This window comes from Mytilus trossulus, chromosome 9 (assembly GCF_036588685.1).
Source record: "Mytilus trossulus isolate FHL-02 chromosome 9, PNRI_Mtr1.1.1.hap1, whole genome shotgun sequence".
NCBI classification, from domain to species: Eukaryota; Metazoa; Mollusca; class Bivalvia; order Mytilida; family Mytilidae; genus Mytilus; species Mytilus trossulus.
In genome coordinates this window covers 64957288-64978531 of record NC_086381.1, presented here as the reverse complement: position 1 = coordinate 64978531, position 21244 = coordinate 64957288, and the positions used below count along the sequence as shown (strand labels likewise).

At 33.7% G+C, this 21244-nt stretch overlaps 1 long non-coding RNA gene across 2 annotated transcripts; it reads left to right on the top strand.

The window, feature by feature from the left end:
• On the top strand, positions 1 to 19836 carry LOC134683247 (uncharacterized). 2 transcript variants are annotated; one of them, XR_010100977.1, is made up of 3 exons: positions 1 to 458; positions 11927 to 12667; positions 19645 to 19836. It is a non-coding gene; the product is annotated as an uncharacterized LOC134683247 (long non-coding RNA). The 2 variants fall into 2 exon arrangements; XR_010100978.1 differs by lacking the exon at positions 1 to 458 and adding an exon at positions 9601 to 9827.
• The last annotated feature ends 1408 nt before the right edge of the window (positions 19837 to 21244 follow it).

Below are 21244 nucleotides of genomic sequence, written 5' to 3'. Positions count from 1 at the left end.
AGAAATAAACTTCTGATCATGATAAAAGAACTTGTTTTATCCGATCTTTATCTAACTTTTCATATTCAAAATCATAATGGGATATATATTTAAATACTCGATATACCTGTATGTAGGAATACAATTTGTAGAAATTCAACACTATACAATATGAATAATTTGGCAACCGAACTCAATACTGAAGGATAATTCCCAATCAATGAGAAAAGGAAGAATTTGGCAACAGGTGTGAGGATAACGATCTTTTCTGATACATTTCAATCGCTTATGACAGTTAGGATATTACGCAAGGGAAAGAAACGATTTTGCACATACATTTCTAACGTTACACGTGATCGCGTTGTGTGTTTAAGATGAATATCTATAAAGTTGTGGATTCAAAAGTATTCCAAACCTAAGGGACAGTTTACATGGACGATGTTGAAACAGACACACAAACTGCTAGTAGACAGTGTCAGGTATAGTTATTTTTAGACTCATAATTTTGAGCAATTTTTGCAATTCATAGTTTTGACTTCTGTACATGAAGTCCTAATTTAAAAGACCAATCTGCTCTTTGGTCGGGTTGTTGTCATTTTGACACATTTCCCATCTCCATTCTCAATTAGCAAAGTTCCGGAATAGTTTTGTATGATTTTTGCAATTCGTAGTTTTGTTTCTGAAAACTACTTGTGTACATGAAGTCCTAATATCAACGACTGACTAGTTCACATAAAGCATCATAGTTCCGGGGATAGAAATGCTCTTTTTAATATTCGAAAAAAACACCTTGAAATATTCTTTATATTCAAAACGAAATTTGGTAATTATAGTCAGACGCTGGACCCTATATTTATATGTCAGTGTCAATTTCGTGCTCTACATTTTATCGACTTAATTGATTAATTTGCTAATTGTGATGTCCGCCATCTGTTTTGAATTACAATTTAATGCTGATCTAGGTCTGCAGAATCGCAATAAGGACTAAAAGAGTATCTTTTTACATTTCCAAACTTTTTTTCTGAACACTCATTGGGGACCGAAATTAAACCTTAACATGGTGCGCAACAGAACTCTTTCAATGCTATCACTATAACTATCAAGTAAGAGTTTTCAAGATATTCTCAGATCGCGCTTTTTGACATGCATTGTATATCTCTCCAATATTTAACTTTATGTCTGTTGTAGAAATTAAAGACAATTTAATATATGCCGCTTTGACTAAAGACATGCCCTCCCCTTAGCCCGGCACCCTAACCCCAAAAATTGGACTGGTATGAAAATATAAGAGACTGTTAAAGTTATTTAGCTTACATACACTTATACCCTCTTCAAACGCATACATGTATACAAAAGTTAAGTTCAGTTAAAATCGTTATAAAATCAACTTATTACTTTAATCTGTAAAGATTTAGGATTACTGTGATCATCAAAACTGTATATACATTTAATTATGAGGGATTAAATATGTATCTGACTAGCCAAAGGCTATAAATATATATACTTATGAAAACAATAGTATGCTATTTTTGTTGAACCGTTGTATACATATACAAGTCACATGAAGTCTAGCACTTTAAGAGCATCATCCCTATCATTCTTCATGTGTGTGTGGTAAGGGGTAGGATCAGTATATACATGCAAAAATGAGCCATGGGTTGTCGAAAGTTTGAATCAAAACTTCAACAGTGACCAAAAATTGTTTGGCTTATCTTCAATCATCTTTATCATTAAAAGCATCGTCATCATCATCGTCGTCTTAATCATTGTCTTTGTCATCGCCATCATTATCGTCATCATCATCGTCATCATCGTCGTCTTTATCATTGTCTTTGTCATAGCTATCATCGTCGAATTCGTCATTAATCGCTAAAATCCTAAAAGACATCTAAAAAAATTTTCATGCATTCATACATTTTTTTTTCAAATAAGGGACGAAAATGCACAGACATAGATATGTCCAAAGGAGTTTTACTGAAGACAAAAACAGACAGATGGGTTGTCCGACAGTTCAAACTTCTAAAAAAAAAAACTTTTTTTTTATCTGAGTCTCTGCATTCTTATGAGTTCATGTAAATCCTACTCGTGGTTACTGGAAACTAGAATTAACTGTTTTTTGTTCATGGTGAAACAAGTTTCCTATTTTTAATTTGAAAAACAAAATCTTGAAGTGAAATCCGACACAAGAGAGAATCGGTAATAATTACGTTGAGGAAAAGAATGTCCAATCTATATTAGTAGGAGAAATAGCAAAATGTTACAATTGCAAGTACAGATTAACTTAGGAATCTTATTGGGACGTAAAATCATTGATCGAAGTTCATTTTGTTTGAAGCACAGAATCACTACATACTAAAAATGTGTGAGCGTTCTTATTATGAACACACTTTTATAACCCAATAAATTATAAAAAGAAGCAATCAATTCTTATAACTGCAATGTTTATGCCATACAAAGTACGTGTTGAAATAAGTCTTTTGAATATTGTTCTATGCATTACATTGACATTTTTTCACAAAGAGCACGTGCAATAAAAGCTGTTGCACTTTATTGGGAAATCAAATATAACTTTTGGACCCTCCTACTTCAATCAAAGTTACAGTAAATGGTATTTTAAGTGAAGGGTAAAATTTCTGTAAGATTTAAAATGCATGCATGTTTTTACTAATCATATGCAAACATCAAATTCTAAACCAATTTTTGTTATTTCTTTACTGCAAATATCCCCAGTGAGGATAAATTTACTTTATATACTTTACTTACAAAGATTTCACCATGTAAGTGGTATTTCTTTTGAAACATGTGTAAACAACTTTAAAATCCCGTTACACTTTCAATTTATACAAACGTGTTATATGTATATTCCATATGTACATTTTGTCTTGTATATATGTAATCATGAATCAGACCGTTGGTTCTTTTTTTTTGTCATGGCGGGACCTTTTAACTTGAAAGGCTTAGTGAGTTACTATACAGTATAGGTTAAATCTGTCCATTGTTGAAGGCCGTTAAAAGTATAGTCTCTAATGCATTGATAAATTTTGTATTGATAATCATATCGCATTTCTAAACTGGACCCCTGCTTTTGATCCGCCCTTGTGGCTTAGCGTCAATCAGTGGGTGAGCAGTTTAACCACATATTCTTATTTATTTATATGTAAGAGTCTAATCTATGTCTAGCCTCAAACCTGTGTCATTTTACCACATTCTTCTATCGCAAATGCGTCCTGGAAGTCACATTAGGAGATGCCTATTTCACTTCAAAAAAGGGGGAGGGGCATATTGTGAATTCAGCATATTGTGAATTCAGACAAAAAAAAACACCTCTTTAAATTGTTGGCATTCAACTTACTGCCTACAGCTATTTCGTTTTTTTGTGTTTTTTTTCTCATATCTTCGTTAAATTCTTTTCACATTGCCATGTCCTGTCTTATATATATTGTGTTACTCACATTTTAATGATAACGATAAGTTTTGTAGGATTTAAATGGCACCGGTAAAGTCTAGTTCTAACAGATTTCACTGCTGTCTCTATTCCAATTTTTCACATGCAAATAAAACATTGATGACCATATGGTCAAATAATTGATTTGAGGTCAAAAGAAAGGGCACATTTCACGATTCGATGACTTTCATGACGCCAAAGGGTAACATATTTAGGACTTTTCTCCGCACAGTATACATTTTTAATGTTAGACATATTGTCTTGTATGATTTTTAATTTTAGTTTCTTGTGTATAATTCGGAGTTTAGTATGACGTCCATTATCACTGTACTAGTATGCATATTTTTTTAGGGGCCAGCTAAAGGACACCTACGGGTGCGGGAATTCTCGCTACATTGAAGACCCATTGGTTAGCCTTCAGCTGTTGTCTGCTCTATGGTCGGGTGGTTGTCTCTTTGGCACATTCCTTATTTCCATTCTCAATTTCATGTGTTCTCTTGTAACAAACTTCATTCTGTATTCAAAAAACAGAATTACTACTCAATGCCGTCTCATATACCATATACCACAAATACTTCGTATTGGTCTCATATACCATATACCACAAATACTTCGTATTGGTCTCATATACAATATACCACAAATTCTTCGTATTGATGAAAATGTAAATGACATACTGCTAAACAGTATGAAGAAAACAATAAACTCATAAATAAAGTGCAAAGCCACACGACAACGCCGCTGCTCAGTTTATTAAAGATATGAAACAATTCATATCACTTGTATACACAATACAACATTTCAACAATATAATTTCTAATTTTCCAAGCATAAAAACTACACTCCAGTCCTATCAATCATATAATTACGATAAAAGGGGGGACTTATAAATTAAAATTTACCAACTTACTTAAGAATTAAACTTTAGATAAATAAATGTGTGTTGACGGTTCGGCGCTGTCGTGCTGAATGACCAAAACCCCCGTTTTGGCGGGGAAAATGACCGTGCGATAAGCACGACACCTACATACATCATGAACAAACAAGAGAAAATAATTTCACTCTTATTCACTTCGTTCAAACGAAAGAAATTATATTTCTCTTGTAACAAACTTCATTCTGTATTCAAAAAACAGAATTACTACTCAATGCCGTCTCATATACCATATACCACAAATACTTCGTATTGGTCTCATATACCATATACCACAAATACTTCGTATTGGTCTCATATACAATATACCACAAATTCTTCGTATTGATGAAAATGTAAATGACATACTGCTAAACAGTATGAAGAAAACAATAAACTCATAAATAAAGTGCAAAGCCACACGACAACGCCGCTGCTGAACCAAAGAAAGGGACAATATGTAAAAAAGGACTAATAATTAATTTTGAAAAATATACTAAAGACCCAAATTTTGTGAAACTAACATTCTGTCCGAAAACGAGTCCTTAACGTAACCGTCTTTTGCTGTCTCCGACCTCCAGCGTCCATGTCTTTTGAAAAGTCTATCAGAAATACCAAAATTACAAGCTGCAGAAGCTCCACCAGACCTAAGACTGTGAAGGCCAAAAGATTTTATATTTGGCACAATCGGAGAAAATGCTTCTATAAATAGCTCTCGCATTCTTGTATAAGAAAGAGGTTTGTTTTCTTTTCGGAACACATAATTTTCCTTGGTTTTTGTCAAATTCTGAAATACGAAAACATCAGTATCAAGTGGATTATTGCTCCATTCTAAAAAACTCTCCAAGTTCTTCACAGGACATAATTTATTCCCGGTTCTCGCAATGATTATTCGATCACCATCTCTGTAAATATCCGTTTTACTTTTCTGTATGAATACTGACATATGACTTAGAAAAAATTGAATATCACAGGTTCTCAAATTCAGCAATTCAGAAACACGTAAAAAACCAGAATAAGATAACAAACAAGCAGAAATAGTACGCTGGTTGTAAAGGTTATTTTCACAATATAACCTGTCGAACATCTGTGAAAGCATATCTGGAGTGATCGGTTCTTTCTTTTTAATCGGAACAGATAGACGTCTCTTAGCTCCTTCAAGAATATTTTTCACTAAATCAGAATCTGTAGGAGAAATAACACTAATAATTTTATGTGCCCATCTAATACTATAAAACGCTTGATTGATAGGACTGGGCGTACGATTTTGTTGCACTAAACATGCTAAATATATAGCCACATGTATTGGTTTGGCCGGTAAAATAAATTCACTAGATATTCCATTAGATAAAGCCCATTTTTTCCATCTCAAAAAACCATAATAATAATTTTGAACGGTGTTGTTAGATTTACTTTCGGTTAACAGATCAGGAAGTAAATGAATTTTCTCAATCAAAGTATCAGGTAATTCCAACAGATCGCTTTGGAAAGCCTGCAAAAACATATGTAAAAATAAAAATCACATTAAAACATAATGTACAAAGCACATACAATTTGTATATAAACAATTTCACAATCTAATGTTCACATAACTCGTCTACCATTTCACTTAAGATTAAACCACCACCACAGCCCCTCAGGCCTACTGTAACATTACCGCCACCAACTCAAGAACTTTTATATTAGTTGTTAAAAAGGTTCAAAATCAAGTCTCAAAGCCAACACCCTGAAGGGTAAATCAATATTTCCAAATACTGATTTATTCCCTTTACCAGAAGTATAGAATTTCTTGTTAGTAGGTAAATCTATACAGCCTTTCACCTCTTTAATGAACCCTTCACCCGTAGGACATAACATCGGCCAAAAGCTTGCCGACTTCCATAAAGGTAAAACAAGTGTCCCATGAGCAAAACATTGCCTCATGTAACTTATTACTTTAGACACTAAACATACAGGTGGTACAAACCAACCATTGGCACCTTGCCAGTTAATAGTGAATGCATCGATACCCATCGAGTTCACCGTCCAATAACGGGAATAAAATACCGTTAACTTATGATTGTCATCATTTGCAAACCAGTCTATCTCATGAGGTCCCCATAGGGAATCTACATACATAAATAACTGTTCGTCAATACCCCAATCGTCATAATCAATAATACGACTGATGAAATCCGCTTTCTCATTCAAGGTTCTAGGAACCCAAACTACATAGATAGATATATTATGTATCAAACAATTCTCAAAAATGCACATAGCAATATCCTGTAACTCAGGTTTCATACTACCTTTTTCCACAATAGTTACTACATTCTGGTTATCACTGAACCATTTAATTCGTTTATCTTTTAATACATTGATCATAGATAATAGAATATTTCTAACAGCATTTAGCTCTTTCCACGTAGAACTCTTTGAAGCCTCACATTCGGACCACATACCATGTGCTATATTAAAAGGTGTTTCTACAACATAGCCACCATATCCTGTATTGCTTGCATCACTATAAACTACAGATTGACATGACACATCTGAAGAAAACTTTTTAACATTTACGTGTTCTAAATTTTCTCTCCAAAATTTAATTTGTATCAAGCTTTCTGTTGATAAAACAATACAACTATTCCACGAAGTCATACTTAAAATATCAATGCTTAAATGTTTAGACATGATATAAGCAACGTTTCCAATGACGTATGACATGGACACTATTTGTCCCACTAAAGAAGCAACCAATCGTGCATGGACTTTGCCATGTTTAGATACATAATATTCAACGTCAGCAATAGTTTTTAAAACCTTTTGAACTCTTTCGTTCGGAATGGCTATAGTGCCACGGTTTGTGTCAATTGAATAACCCAAAAATACCAAAAGTTTCATAGGTGACCATTTAGATTTTTCATTTTTAGGAACAAATCCACTCTGAATTAAATCTTGTCTCACTTGATTGGACATAGTTTTGCAAGTTTCTTCGTCCGTATGAGTGCCTAAACCATCATCTAGGTACATTAAAACTTGTTTACCTTCACCCCTCCACTTTTTTATAAGTGGTCTTGTGATCTTAGTAAATATATAACATGCTGACGAAAGTCCAAACGGGAGAACCAAAAACTTATACCATTTTTCGGTGTTTTCATGCCTCCAGGAAAACCCTAAAAATTCTGTATGTGGCATAAAAATATTAACATGGTGATATGCCGACACAATATCAAACTGGAAACAAAAAGAATTGTTTGTGATAAACTGCATGGCTATGCGAACATCTTCAAATTTTACACTTGATTTCCAAAGATGTTTGTTAACATGACGGAGGTCTAAAATAAGGCGTTTTTTCCTACCGTCCGACGCTGAAACTGTAAGAGGATTTACAACACAAGGTTGAAATTCACATTCCTCAATCAAACCCCTTATAAGAAGATCATGTATAGCTTCGGTAACAAACTCGCTATGGATGATTGCCGATCGATTGTTTTTTAAGCATATAGAAGGAGGGGTACTGTAAAAAGGAATTTTGTAACCATTCAAAATAGTATCTAAAATATAATCATAACAACCAATATTTTTCCAAAAAGAATAGTGACTTTTAAGCCTGTCCTTCACAATAATATGTGCCTGTCCCTGTTCATACTCGTAGTAATCATTAGTGAGATTATCCGAGTCACTTATCGAAGATACTTTATTTGTATTATTTTCAATTAAATAATCTATGCTACAATTATACTCATCTTTTATAAAGTCTGTACTATTTCGATTTTGGCTGGATAGGTCTGGGATTGAAGGGACACTGGCTTCTCCAGTGCTGGAACGATCCACAACCATAACATGCACCTTGTCTATTTTGTCGTTGATATCCGCTCGTGCTGGGTTGATTTTGATACAAGGCTTGACCATTGTACCATGACTGGGGTTCACGAAAGGGCTGATTTTTTGTTTGATAAGTATCAACAAAATGAGAAGGAGTACTAGGAACAGAATAATTAGCCTTCTTAGAAGCAGACTTTTTTCCTTTTGCATTACGTTTACGTATCGCCCTACTCTCAGCTTTATTAATTTTGCTCTCATCGTCGGAGTCACTGGCCACTGGATTACTTTCATATTGCCTAACAGTCTCCCAACCCCCTTCACTACTATCGGCAATCTTAACAAGTTTATTTCGTCTTTTAATCTTGTCAATTACTTCAGTAATAGTTTCCCGTGCGTAGTCGCTCTTTGAATTATCAATGGCCCAAATAGCTTGTGTCAGGTCTTCTAAAAATTCAGTATTTAGTAGAAATTGAACCTTATTTCCCTCATACTTCCAATTATATTGAGATTCAGTTTTTAACTTTTTAACCTGGGAAGCAACTGCAACGGTAGACCCGTGAACTTCATGTCTTAAATCGGAAATGTCTTTCCTAAGTTTTTCGTTAAAGTCACCCTGGGTTTTAACAGCTTTCATAACGTCTCTAAGAGACACCTCCTGTTCTGGGGTTTCCCTCTCTTCAGGGTCCGACATTACAAAAAATTTACCAACTTACTTAAGAATTAAACTTTAGATAAATAAATGTGTGTTGACGGTTCGGCGCTGTCGTGCTGAATGACCAAAACCCCCGTTTTGGCGGGGAAAATGACCGTGCGATAAGCACGACACCTACATACATCATGAACAAACAAGAGAAAATAATTTCACTCTTATTCACTTCGTTCAAACGAAAGAAATTATATTAATGTTGGACATAGGTATGACTCTTTAATACATACTTGTCCGTAGGTCTCCGGTTCATTACTTACTTGTATTGCATTGACAATCACACCTCCATTTTGCGACAGTCTACTATATATTTGTAATGCTGGACATATATTTGACTATATATGTCTTTAAGTTAGTTCTTATGTCTCTGTCTCAATGGCAATCACACCTCAAAATGTACCTTAAATGTTTATTTAAATGGTATTTAAACAAAGTGTAAAATTTCTTGAGATTTAAATTAAAGAACTAACAAAAGAAAATCTTCAATTCTAATTCAATTTTTTAATATTTATTGCAAATAACTTTCGTGAATTTAAATTACTTTACCGCATAATGAAATGGAGATTTTACCATTTAATTGGTATTTCTTTTGAAAAATGTGTAAACAATTTTAAAATCTCGTTTCGCATTGTACAAACATTTTATTGACTACGGCATGTATATTTTGTCTATGTGAATATGAGATCAAGTTTCATTAGTTCATTATATCATGTTCGATCGATCTTTTGTGATCATTTTATACACAAATTTTGATCATTATCGCAAAGGGCTGGTTAATTCTAGTCCTTGTTACCGCACATATACCTCGAAGGATGGTTTAAAATCACCAATATCAATTTTGGAGTTTAAAATTAAGTAAAACATTTTCATTAGTTAATATCACACGTCCAGTGAGAGTCGCCTTGTTGTTATACGCTATTATCAAATATTTTCTATTTTGAATGGATACAGAAATTGTACTTGGAAATAAACATGATACGGTAAGAGATATAAACTTATGCATACAAAAATAAAATAAACCTTTTCACATTTAAACTGTATTTTTCTCATACTTTAATCATTTCTTTTTCATGTTTTGTTAATACTTTATATAACTTTTGGTATACCTCTTTTTAATCATACCAACTTATCTGATAATTGGCGTCAGCCAATGGGATCCAGAAATTTTCATACGGGGGTTAGACCACTGACTTCCTTAAAGGGATCCCGCTACAGTCAGTCAATTTCCAATAAAATGAACCAATTTTCCCACAAAAAAAGGGGGGGGGGGGGTAATCCTCCTCTGTCAGCTCTATCGATCTTCCTATTCATTTTCAAGCGAGTGGTGTATTCTGTTTCCTCCAACTTTCCGTCTTTATTCGATCATATATTTTTTAATTTCATTACCGAAACAAACTCAGAAAAGACTTATTATTAGCATCTTTTTTATATTATAGTGTCATGCAAAAGAAATGCGTACAAAATGTTTATAAATCGTCAGACATTTGACGTATAGAATTTGACACTAAAAACCACACTCTGACAGGAAGGTTCAGTGCATAATCAGACAATATTTATGCACAGACGGCAATGTAAACATTGTTATCACAAATATTTAATGAACAGACAGTGCGGTATTTATTTGCCACATCACATTATGTTAAACTTGGAATAAATGCAACAGTTTTGTCTTTATCATGCTCAGATCTTATTCCGTGTTCCCCATCCAAAGGTCTTATTCCGTGCCCGGCTGGGCTGTATATATATAGTTTTTTGTATGTTTTATACGGTTTTCAGTCTTCATCATGCACAGATCTTATTCCGTGTTCCACATCCAAAGATCTAATTCCGTGCCCGCCTGGGCTGTATATATATATATAGTTTTTTGTTTTGTTTTATACGGTCCTCAGTCTTCATCATGCACAAATCTTATTCCGTGTTCCACATCCAAGGATCTAATTCCGTACCCGGCGGCTGGGCTGTATATATAAAGTTTTTTGTTTTGTTTTATAAGGTCCTCAATATTTGAATATTTTTTTTATTTTCAAATATTTTGGTCTCGAGAATCACCAAAGAGACATGATTTTATTGTCAACATGCGCATTTTTTGCATTGAAATTGATACCGCTAACGCTAATGATATAGGGTATTATGGCAACCTACTCAACTTTCATCTTCTTTCATTTCATTTCATCTGCTTCTTTCTCTTTAAAAAAAAACACTATTCATGATCAGACTTTTTTCCCCTTTAACCCAGCTCCTTTGATTATAAAATGCTTTAGTTACTCTCCACAAGACACAGAAATTAGCAACTATAGGTCACCGTACAGCCTTCGACAAAGCCAATACCGTATAGTGGGCTATAAAAGGCCCCAAAATTGGAAAACAATTCAAAAGAGAAACCTAACGGTTTTCATACCCGTAGCCAAAAAAAGGGGGGGGGGGGTGGGAGTCGGACGAATCCCCCTTAAAAACAAATAAGCACTGTTGAAGTCAATGTTTTGTTCGAATTGTGACTATTAAAGTCGAGTTTGTGACTCCAACGAACCCCCCCCCCCCCTTTCCCCTTGGAAATTCCGGGCTTCGGGCCTAGTTTTATTAACTTTCAAAAATTAACAAAAAAAACTAATACTATTTCAATACAATTTCATTACAAGTTACATGCTTCAGTGTCATTTGTACATGTAAGTAAACATATCCAGAGTTTACTGTCGATATATATTGATACTTTAAGTTTAAACCCTAGGTACTTGAGACAAGATACTTGTTTAGCATCCCCCTTTTTTCTCATCGAAAAATCCTTTCGTTTATCCCCAGCGGTCGCTGTTCTCTCTCTCCCAATAGAAAACTTGGAATGGATAGTAAATAGTCAATACAAGTTATTTTCTAGTATATTTTTGTTCATAAAATACAAAAGAACGCGACTAATGTTAAAATTAATAGAAAACTAAAAAAGATCAGATTTTGGGAAAAAGGGGGAGGCGCTAAAAATATCCTAGTATCCCAAGTTAATTATGGTTAGCACCATTAAAATAGAAAGAAAAATATCCAGTGAAAGATTTAATGATTTTTCCAACAACATTTTTTTTCTACATTTCAGATTGAAATTTTGCTGCCGGACAAGCGAAGACAAGTGCAACAAAGATTTGGACTAATTTGTTTTTTCATCGTGATTGTCATGGTGATTGGAATATTAATAGGATTTGTTGTTTACCTAGCAACCAATAGATAAACTATGATACATTTGGGACCTATATAATCGAATTAATCAAAGATTACGTGAAAAACGACCAATACCGAAATATATATAATATATATAATTTTACGCATTGCAATTAATACTGACCAAAAGATTTGTGAAATCTGCGGACTGATATTTATTCATTAATCATTTAACTCATTTCGTTATTCTTCATAAATATAAATTTTCCGTCCATATATTGGTATCCGTCTTATGTAATTTGGACAAAGTTTTTATATTTGGCGGGAAATGTAACATATGGTTTAAAGCGATCCAATGAAATATATTTTATGTTTAGTCACGATTGTAAACAAAGTGAACTGTAAGTCACCTGCCACGTCTCAATATAGTTGATATACATATATTGAATAAGCTCTAACAATGGCTGACGCTGATGAAAAGTATTTGGACGAATATGACGAATATAATATGAAACAGGACAAAATTTCTGGTCACCACGGGGGCAAAGGACGTACGAAAAAGGAGTCGGAACAGCATGTGCACCCAGACCCCGCAGGCCATACCCGAAAAGCCACTCAAAAATTGATGAATAATTCACAAAACCAAAAAGACACAAAAAAAGATGGAAAATAAACGAAGGTATGTTATTTTTGCATGTCTAATTTGAAAGGAATTTATTAACATATGCACCACGGATATCACGAGAGAATTGTTTACAAATTGGTAACAGATGTTGAATGTTTTCGTTCGATTTTTTATCTGTCATCAACCGCATTAATTTCACATGTTTATTATATTTTTTTCATTTTCTTGACAAGGGATGACGCAACAGTGAAAAGTACATATGGCAATGCAGTTATTGCAGCGATTTGAGCTGTTCACCAGAATCCAACCCCCCTTTTGCGCGCATGCTTAAAATATTGCAATTAACACGTCGGTGAAATGTACAAGCGTTTTTAATTTTATTCAATGATAGTTTATTCAACGAATAAAAAATTAATTATATATGCTCATCAATTAACGCTATTAAAAGGTTTGATATTGCGTGGCGAATTGTCTTCTATCTAGATCATTTTACTGAGTGACCCGGGGTCATGAACAAAACATTTGTTTTTTTCTTTACTGTGTGTATTTTGCATGTTATGATATATCAATACAAAAAGATTTGAAGGGGTATACTTTCAGTAAACATTTTGGTTTATCTGTTTAGCCTGGGACAAACTGAAGCCCTCCCCTGGGTGCGGAATTTTCTCTGTGTTATACTGTAATATGCCCATTGATGACCATTGGCTACTTTCTGCTTTTTGGTCGGGTTGTTGTCTCTTTAACACATTTCCCGTTTTCCTGTCTCAGTTTCATTTTATTCCGAAATTTGACATTGAAAAGAAATTAGAATACAGATAGAAAGACACTAAAACGGAGTAAGAGAAAGTACAGAGTTGTCCCACATCCCGACTCCAGGTACCGTCTACCTTTTCTCCCTGAGTTCACCATTTTAAATGTATTTTTCACCTTTATAAAATACACATGCACTTACATGTTAAAGGGTTAGTGACCTTCAATTATAGGTAAACTAAATAGACAAACTTGATAGATATGATAATAAACGCATTTGAAAAACTGATAAACAAAACAGATTTTTTTGTTTGAATAACTGGCTTTCTCAAATGAAAATAGATGTGAAGAAATAAAAAAAAGTTCGGGAAGTTGAATCTTAGTTGACCTTATAAACCTTAAACTTGAACAAAATTACAGTCCTAGTTAAAAAGCTACAGAGAGAGATCGAGAACATAGTTACTCAGTTTCGTTGCAAGTTGTTAATATATATCAACATTTCGTTGACGCTTTCTAATGAACTATCGAAATGAGTCATTACCTCAGAAGACGATCGACGGGACTAATACATTCGTAACCAATCTTTAGCTGATGGGTTAAATTGAAGGTCCCTTGAAAACGGATTCAATTATGTCAAATTCTTCACTTGCAAGTGACGGGAATTGAACTAAAGCTTATTATTATTTCATTATTTTAATTTCGTTAATGATAGAAACAAAAAATATTTTTAAAAAGAGCATCCCGTATAAACGAGTCTAAATTGAAAAGTACGTTCAAACCTATGATTGCGTTGGATAAAAACCGCAAGTTTTTTACGTTTGCATGTCAAACAAATTTCGTTGTACATTTTGTAGAAGGGTCTAAATACAGCACAACCAACATTTTCCAAAAGACCAAAAAAGTGAAGAAGTATATTTAAACAAAACGCATTTGACTAACAGGTCGAACAGCTGATGTTCTTTAACCCTGCTGACTGCCAATGGCGATTGCTAAATAAAATTGATCACAATATATATATTATTTTTCTAATTCTATGGAAATTTATCCCTTTTCGAACCAATTGTATAAATAAAATATAATCAACGTGTGGTTGCTGGTGATCTCAGAAGATCATTGGATGATTTTAAGGGTCATGAACTTTTTGGCTGACTGGATGAACCAAAATATGATAACAGGTGTTAATGAAATTGACAACTCCGTGCAATGTGAAAGGCACTCGAAGGGGATTTTCGGTAAACAAAAAAAGAAAATGTCTTTTTAATCATTAGAGAAACAGATTCTTACATAGTTACTCGTGGATTATCGGATTTATCCAATCTCGATAGTTAAATTATCAATTTTAAAGTACTCGCCGAGGCGGCTCGGACTTTAAAATTGATAATTTAACTATCTCGATTGGATAAATCCGATAATCCACTGGTATCAATGTAAGAATCTATATATCGGATTTATATAGATTCTTACATTGATACCAGTGGATTATCGGATTTATATAGATTCTTACATTGATACCAGTGGATTATCGGATTTATCCAATCGAGATAGTTAAATTATCAATTTTAAAGTCCGAGCCGCCTCGGCGAGGACTTTAAAATTTATAATTTAACTATCGAGATTGGATAAATCCGATAAACCACGAGTAACCATGTAAGAATCTGTTTCTCTAATGATTTAAAAACATTTTCTTTTTTTGTTAACCGAAAATCCCCTTCGAGTGCCTTTCACATTGCACGAAGTTGTCAATTTCATTAACACTTGTTATCATATTTTGATTCATTCAGTTAGCTAAAAAGGTCATGACCCTCAAAATCATCCAATGATCTTTTGAGATCACCAGCAACCACACGTTGATTAAATTTTGTTATACAATGGGTTCGGAAAGGGATAAATTTCCATAGAGTTAGAGAAATATATATATAGCTGATACCCCTTTAAATAATGCGCCCTCTGTGCCAAATTGCGGTTAAATACTTCAGTACGGAAATGGATGATCTCTTCGTTCATCAAGTTTCAATGACTTTTATACTTCGTGTAACCGCGTAAGATGTATTTAGCATAAAACCCCAAATATAAATGGATTTTCTCCTGTTGGCCATACATATTCAGTGTCTGGAGAAACAAATTTAGGATCCGCACCTGCTATATACTGGCTACTGTATTGGAAACCTGGCTTTATATCTTAAATAGAACAATTGATCATGCACTTTTTGTTTGATTAACTCTTGCATCTTACAAATACATAACTCGAATAACTCACTCCTTCTCGGTGTCCGATTTTCTCCCAACGCAGTGGAATGAAACTGAATTATTTATGTTAACAAAATCATTAATGAGTTTTTTTGGGTGTTAACATGTATCAAATGAAAAAGGCATGATGATTATGGTGTAGTTATTTATTACATAAAATCAAAGAGCTTAAAAGAAAAAATAAACAAAGAGCAACAGCCGTTATTGCAAAATTGAATCAATCTTCAACAATGTAAATATTATATAAGAGACAATATATTTATTAAAGCTGTTTCACAATATTGGCTACATAATACTACAATTGATAACCAGTCTGATGTTACTTATTCTAGTTTTGTCCAAATTTTTCAACGTTTTCATCTAATTTCAATTTTCAAGTTCGTACCAATTTTTAAATTTTTTTAATAAAATCTCAATCAATAACAGATGAACGAACTCCAAATTACTCGTGGCACAAATTAATTTTAGTTAGGACGAAATAAATGAGACACTAACAGTTTCTCTATTTTTATCTGCTGTCTATTGAAGCATTGCAATTACCGCAAAAATGTGGTGCACACTTCCCAGTTATGTGAAAGTGTGTACCACATTTTTGAGGTTATTTCGAATAGGCTGTAAAAATATTTGTCATTCCTTACTATATAATGCAGCCGATCAGAAAACGTGTTATACATTCAAAATAAAATCATTAAATTTGATAAATTTGATAGATTCCTACTGGCCTATTTTTACAAATAAGGATAGTATTACAGGCGCGGATCCAGAGGGGGGGAGGTCCGGGGGTTGGAACCCCCTTTTTTTGGACGATCAATGCATTTGAATGGGGACATGTAATTGGAACCCCCCCCCCCCTTTGTCCTGGGTTAGGACCCCCCCCTCCCTTTTTAAAATGGCTGGATCCGCCCCTGTATTATACTCTTGAACATACACACGTTTTCGTTTGATCTTATATTTTATACTCAATTGTTTTCATCAGGCAATGTTTTGTGAACGAGGTCACAATTCACACTAGAAAAATGCAATATTAGCACGCATCAATCGAACTCTCCGAATATTTTATATGCTGGAAAATTACGCTCATAAGACGAGACTTCTGTGAATACGAATACCCCTAGCTTCTCCAATTGTGACGACAGAGTATCTGTATTACTCAAGAAAAGCAATATCATACGTCCCAAGACTTCCCAATTCCAACGGTCAACTGCTTGGTATAACTCCGGTCAACTCCAACTGCCGTGAAGTTTTAGTTTGACGCCATGCCGAATGTCTCAACAATTACCTTATTTAAGCAACTCCCTCCTTTTACCTAAGGAAAATTCAAGAATATCTAGACACAAAAATTTGGAGTACAATTGTCATACTCCGACTCAGAATTCAACTAATCATATTACTGGATTTGGGGTTTTGGCCACATATTTTGCACTTCGAGCACTAAATAAAGTTTATTGACCAAGAACCCTTTACTCAGTTTATGACGGTACTCTGCATCTTTGAGTTGTGATATAAATATTTTTCACATGCAGTTTTATACGTCAAATGCACTTTACAGCTAAGAGTACGTTACATTAACGAGGAGTGATTAATTAATGATGAAAACAATAGAAGATAAGAAGATATGAATCTTATCAAGAAAACTCTAAGTGACAGCAATTATTACGCAACAACAAGATATCAGAGATGATTTTTATTTAGCTTACTGTTTGATTAGGCTGTTCTTTGAAGTCGTTACAGGATAATCTGGTTTATTGGATTGTCTTGCATAACACAATTAAGGGTATGGCAACACGACAGAAAGCAGTGACGTTTGTCATTTTATGTAGTACAGTATAAATGTGCGACTTCTCAATATATAGTTTTCTATGCAGTTCTTTGTGATTTTTATACGACCGCAAATTTTGAAAAAAATTTCGTCGTATATTGCTATCACGTTGGCGTCGTCGTCGTCGTCGTCGTCGTCCGAATACTTTTAGTTTTCGCACTCTAACTTAAGTAAAAGTGAATAGAAATCTATGAAATTTTAACACAAGGTTTATGACCATAAAAGGAAGGCTGGTATTGATTTTGTGAGTTTTGGTCCCAACATTTTAGGAATTAGGGGCCAAAAAGGGCCCAAATAAGCATTTTCTTGGTTTTCGCACTATAACTTTAGTTTAAGTTAATAGAAATCTATGAAATTTTGACACAAGGTTTATGACCACAAAAGAAAGGTTGGGATTGATTTTGGGAGTTTTGGTTTCAACAGTTTAGGAATTAGGGGCCAAAAAGGGACCCAAATAAGCATTTTTCTTGGTTTTCGCACCATAGCGTTAGTATAAGTAAATAGAAATCTATGAAATTTAAACACAAGGTTTATGACTATTAAAGGAAGGTTGGTATTGATTTTGGGAGTTTTGGTCCCAACAGTTAAGGAAAAAGGGGCCCAAAGGGTCCAAAATTAAATTTTGTTTGATTTCATCAAAATTGAATAATTGGGGTTCTTTAATATGCCGAATCTAACTGTGTATGTAGATTCTTAATTTTTGGTCCCGTTTTCAAATTGGTCTACATTAAGGTCCAAAGGGTCCAAAATTAAACTTAGTTTGATTTTAACAAAAATTGAAACCTTTGGGTTCTTTGATATGCTGAATCTAAAAATGTACTTAGATTTTTGATTATTGGCCCAGTTTTCAAGTTGGCCCAAATCAAGGTCCAAAATTAAACATTGTTTGATTTCATCAAAAATTGAATAATTGGGGTTCTTTGATATGCCAAATCTAACTGTGTATGTAGATACTTAATTTTTGGTCCAGTTTTAAAATTGGTCTAAATTAAATTGCAAAGGGTCCAAAATTAAACTAAGTTTGATTTTAACAAAAATTAAATTCTTGGGCCTCTTTGATATGCTGAATCTAAACATGTACTTAGATTTTTGATTATGGGCCCAGTTTTCAAGTTGGTCCAAATCAGGATCTAAAATTATTATATTAAGTATTGTGCAATAGCAAGTCTTTTCAATTTCACAGTATTGTGCAATGGCAAGAAATATCTAATTTCACAATATTGTGAAATAGCAAATTTTTTTTAATTAAGAGTTATCTTTCTTTGTCCAGTATAGTAAGCAAGAAATATCTGCAAGAATTTTTTTTAATTGGAGTTATCTTTCTTTGTCCAGAATCAACTTAAATCTTTGTTATATACAATATACAATGTATATTCACTTTTTACTACCAACTGATAAATTTAAATAATCTTTACCATTCAGTGATAACAAGCAGTTTTTTTACATCTTAATATTTTATGATGTATTTAAATGAGTAGTAATTGTTGCAAACTCCATTAGAAAATTTTAATTGAAATTAGTTTTGGAATAAGGGAAAGGGGGATGTGATTAAAAAATTGGGTTCAATTTTTCTCATTTGAAATTTCATAAATAAAAAGAAAATTTCTTCAAACATTTTTTTGAGAGGATTAATATTCAACAGCCTAGTGAATTGCTTTAAGAGAAAACAAAAATTTTAAGTTCATTAGAACACATTCATTCTGTGTCAGAAACCTATGCTGTGTCAACTATTTAATCACAATCCAAATTTAGAGCGGAATCCAGCTTGAATGTTGTGTCCATACTTGCCCCAACTGTTCAGGGTTCAACCTCTGCGGTCGTATAAAGCTACGCCCTGCGGAGCATCTGGTTTCCTTTAATTTTATTTGATAAATTACTTGATTAAGGTTGGTGTCTTTTGTTTTTATTCGAATTATCTTTTTTATATGCCCACTTGCATCGTCCGCACATTTTAAACGGGATTCGCTGAAACTCGTCATATCAGAATACGTTTCGCCTTATACCACAATAAAGTACGCCTTATACCCCAATAAAGTTATAAAAAACACATTAAATTTTGGGGTGAAATTTTCAAAACTAATGTTTAAGAACAGGGTTTATAGAGTTTTGGTATGATACTTCTTTAGAAACTGAGTATTATGACCGTCTGAAATATATATAACTATTTTTTATACGTATCGGTATTCCAATTTCATCAGATTTAATTCTTTTTCAGGCCAAAACAAGATGGATACAGGACATCGATCTCAAGTTAGTTATGGAAGATGACAACGAATTTGGATTATGGTGAATGATGCAAAATCAGCACTTTACTGTTATAAACAGAGACAATAGTGTAGATTTGTTGCTCTATTGGCAACTTTATTTTGTTAATATATAATTCCTGTATATTAAATATTTTTTGTTATATTTTTGGTTGTTGTCTCGCCCGAAAATGCAAATATAAAATAGAAGATGTGGTATGATTGCCAATGAGACAACTCTTCACGAGAGATTAAAATGACGTGACAGAAATTAACAACTATAGGTCACCGTACTGCCTTCAACATTGAGCAAAGCCAATCCGCATAGTCAGCTATTAAAGGCCTCGAAATTACAATGTAAAACAACTCAAACGAGGAAACTAACGGCCTAATTTATGTCCAAAATATGGATTACAATTCAGCGATGTCTGACGTAAACTCATTGCAGTAACTTGGCTATGTTTTTCTGACGGAAGAAAATCTTTATGCTTCATACCTTGCATATCATAGATGCTTTATGTTATGGAGATTCCGTCTGTCTTCTGTTTATTGTCCTAGTCTGAGTCCAAGTACATGACCGACAAAAGTTTACCTGACCTCCTTTTATTGATAATTAATAATTATCAATAAAAGGTAAAGTGATGATTGAAGGTAAATGTTGCGCAAATAGATAGAAAAAGATGTGGTAGTATTGCCGATGAGAAAACTCCACCAGAGACAAAATGCATTTACCGTACAGATGGTTATTTTATGGGGTGTAAATTTTCGCCTTTTTTCCCGGACAGAACCATATCGCCAAAACGAATTCCCGTAATTAAAAAGTGATTAAAAAATTAAAAAAATGAACAGATATTGATAAAAAAAAGGGGGGGTTTTGAATCCGCAAAATTAATAACCGACAAAATGTTTCGTATACCTTTTTTTCAATGAAAATCGCGAAATTTTACACCCACGAATATAACCCTCTACAGGTATATGTAACTACTCAGACTTTAACAATGAGCATGGACCACCGATGACAGAGTTGTCTAACTAGTATTTTAAACTACTGGGTCGCTAGCCTGTTAATACTGATCGAGGTGGTGACTTCGTACCACGCATGTTGCAGGTGCTCGACTTCAATCTTAATTGACAAGCATTGTCAGTTTTCCTGACGAAGGTCGGTGGTTCTCTCCGGTTTCCTTCGCCTAACCGCCACGTAATTGCCAATAATACACCAAGTGGCGTTAAACACCAATCAAACAACAATGAGCAAACCCATAATGCATAGCATCGGTCCGTATCAATAATACTATAAGCAGTTATGTCTGCTAAATGTGGTGTTTGAATTGCTTGTAAAATGAACATATCAATCTGACCGGTTTCTTTGACCGTGACCTCATTTTCATAATTCTTTGGACTATGTAAGGTTTTTGTGCTCTGGTCTGTTTTTCAGATACTATAAGCAATATCTCAACTATAATGTGATGTCAGTTTTTGTTAGATGGTTTTCTATTTGTATCCATCTGATGAGTTCAGCCTTTTTTCCAACTGATTTTTATAGTTTGGTCTGGTGTTGTACTGTTACACGAC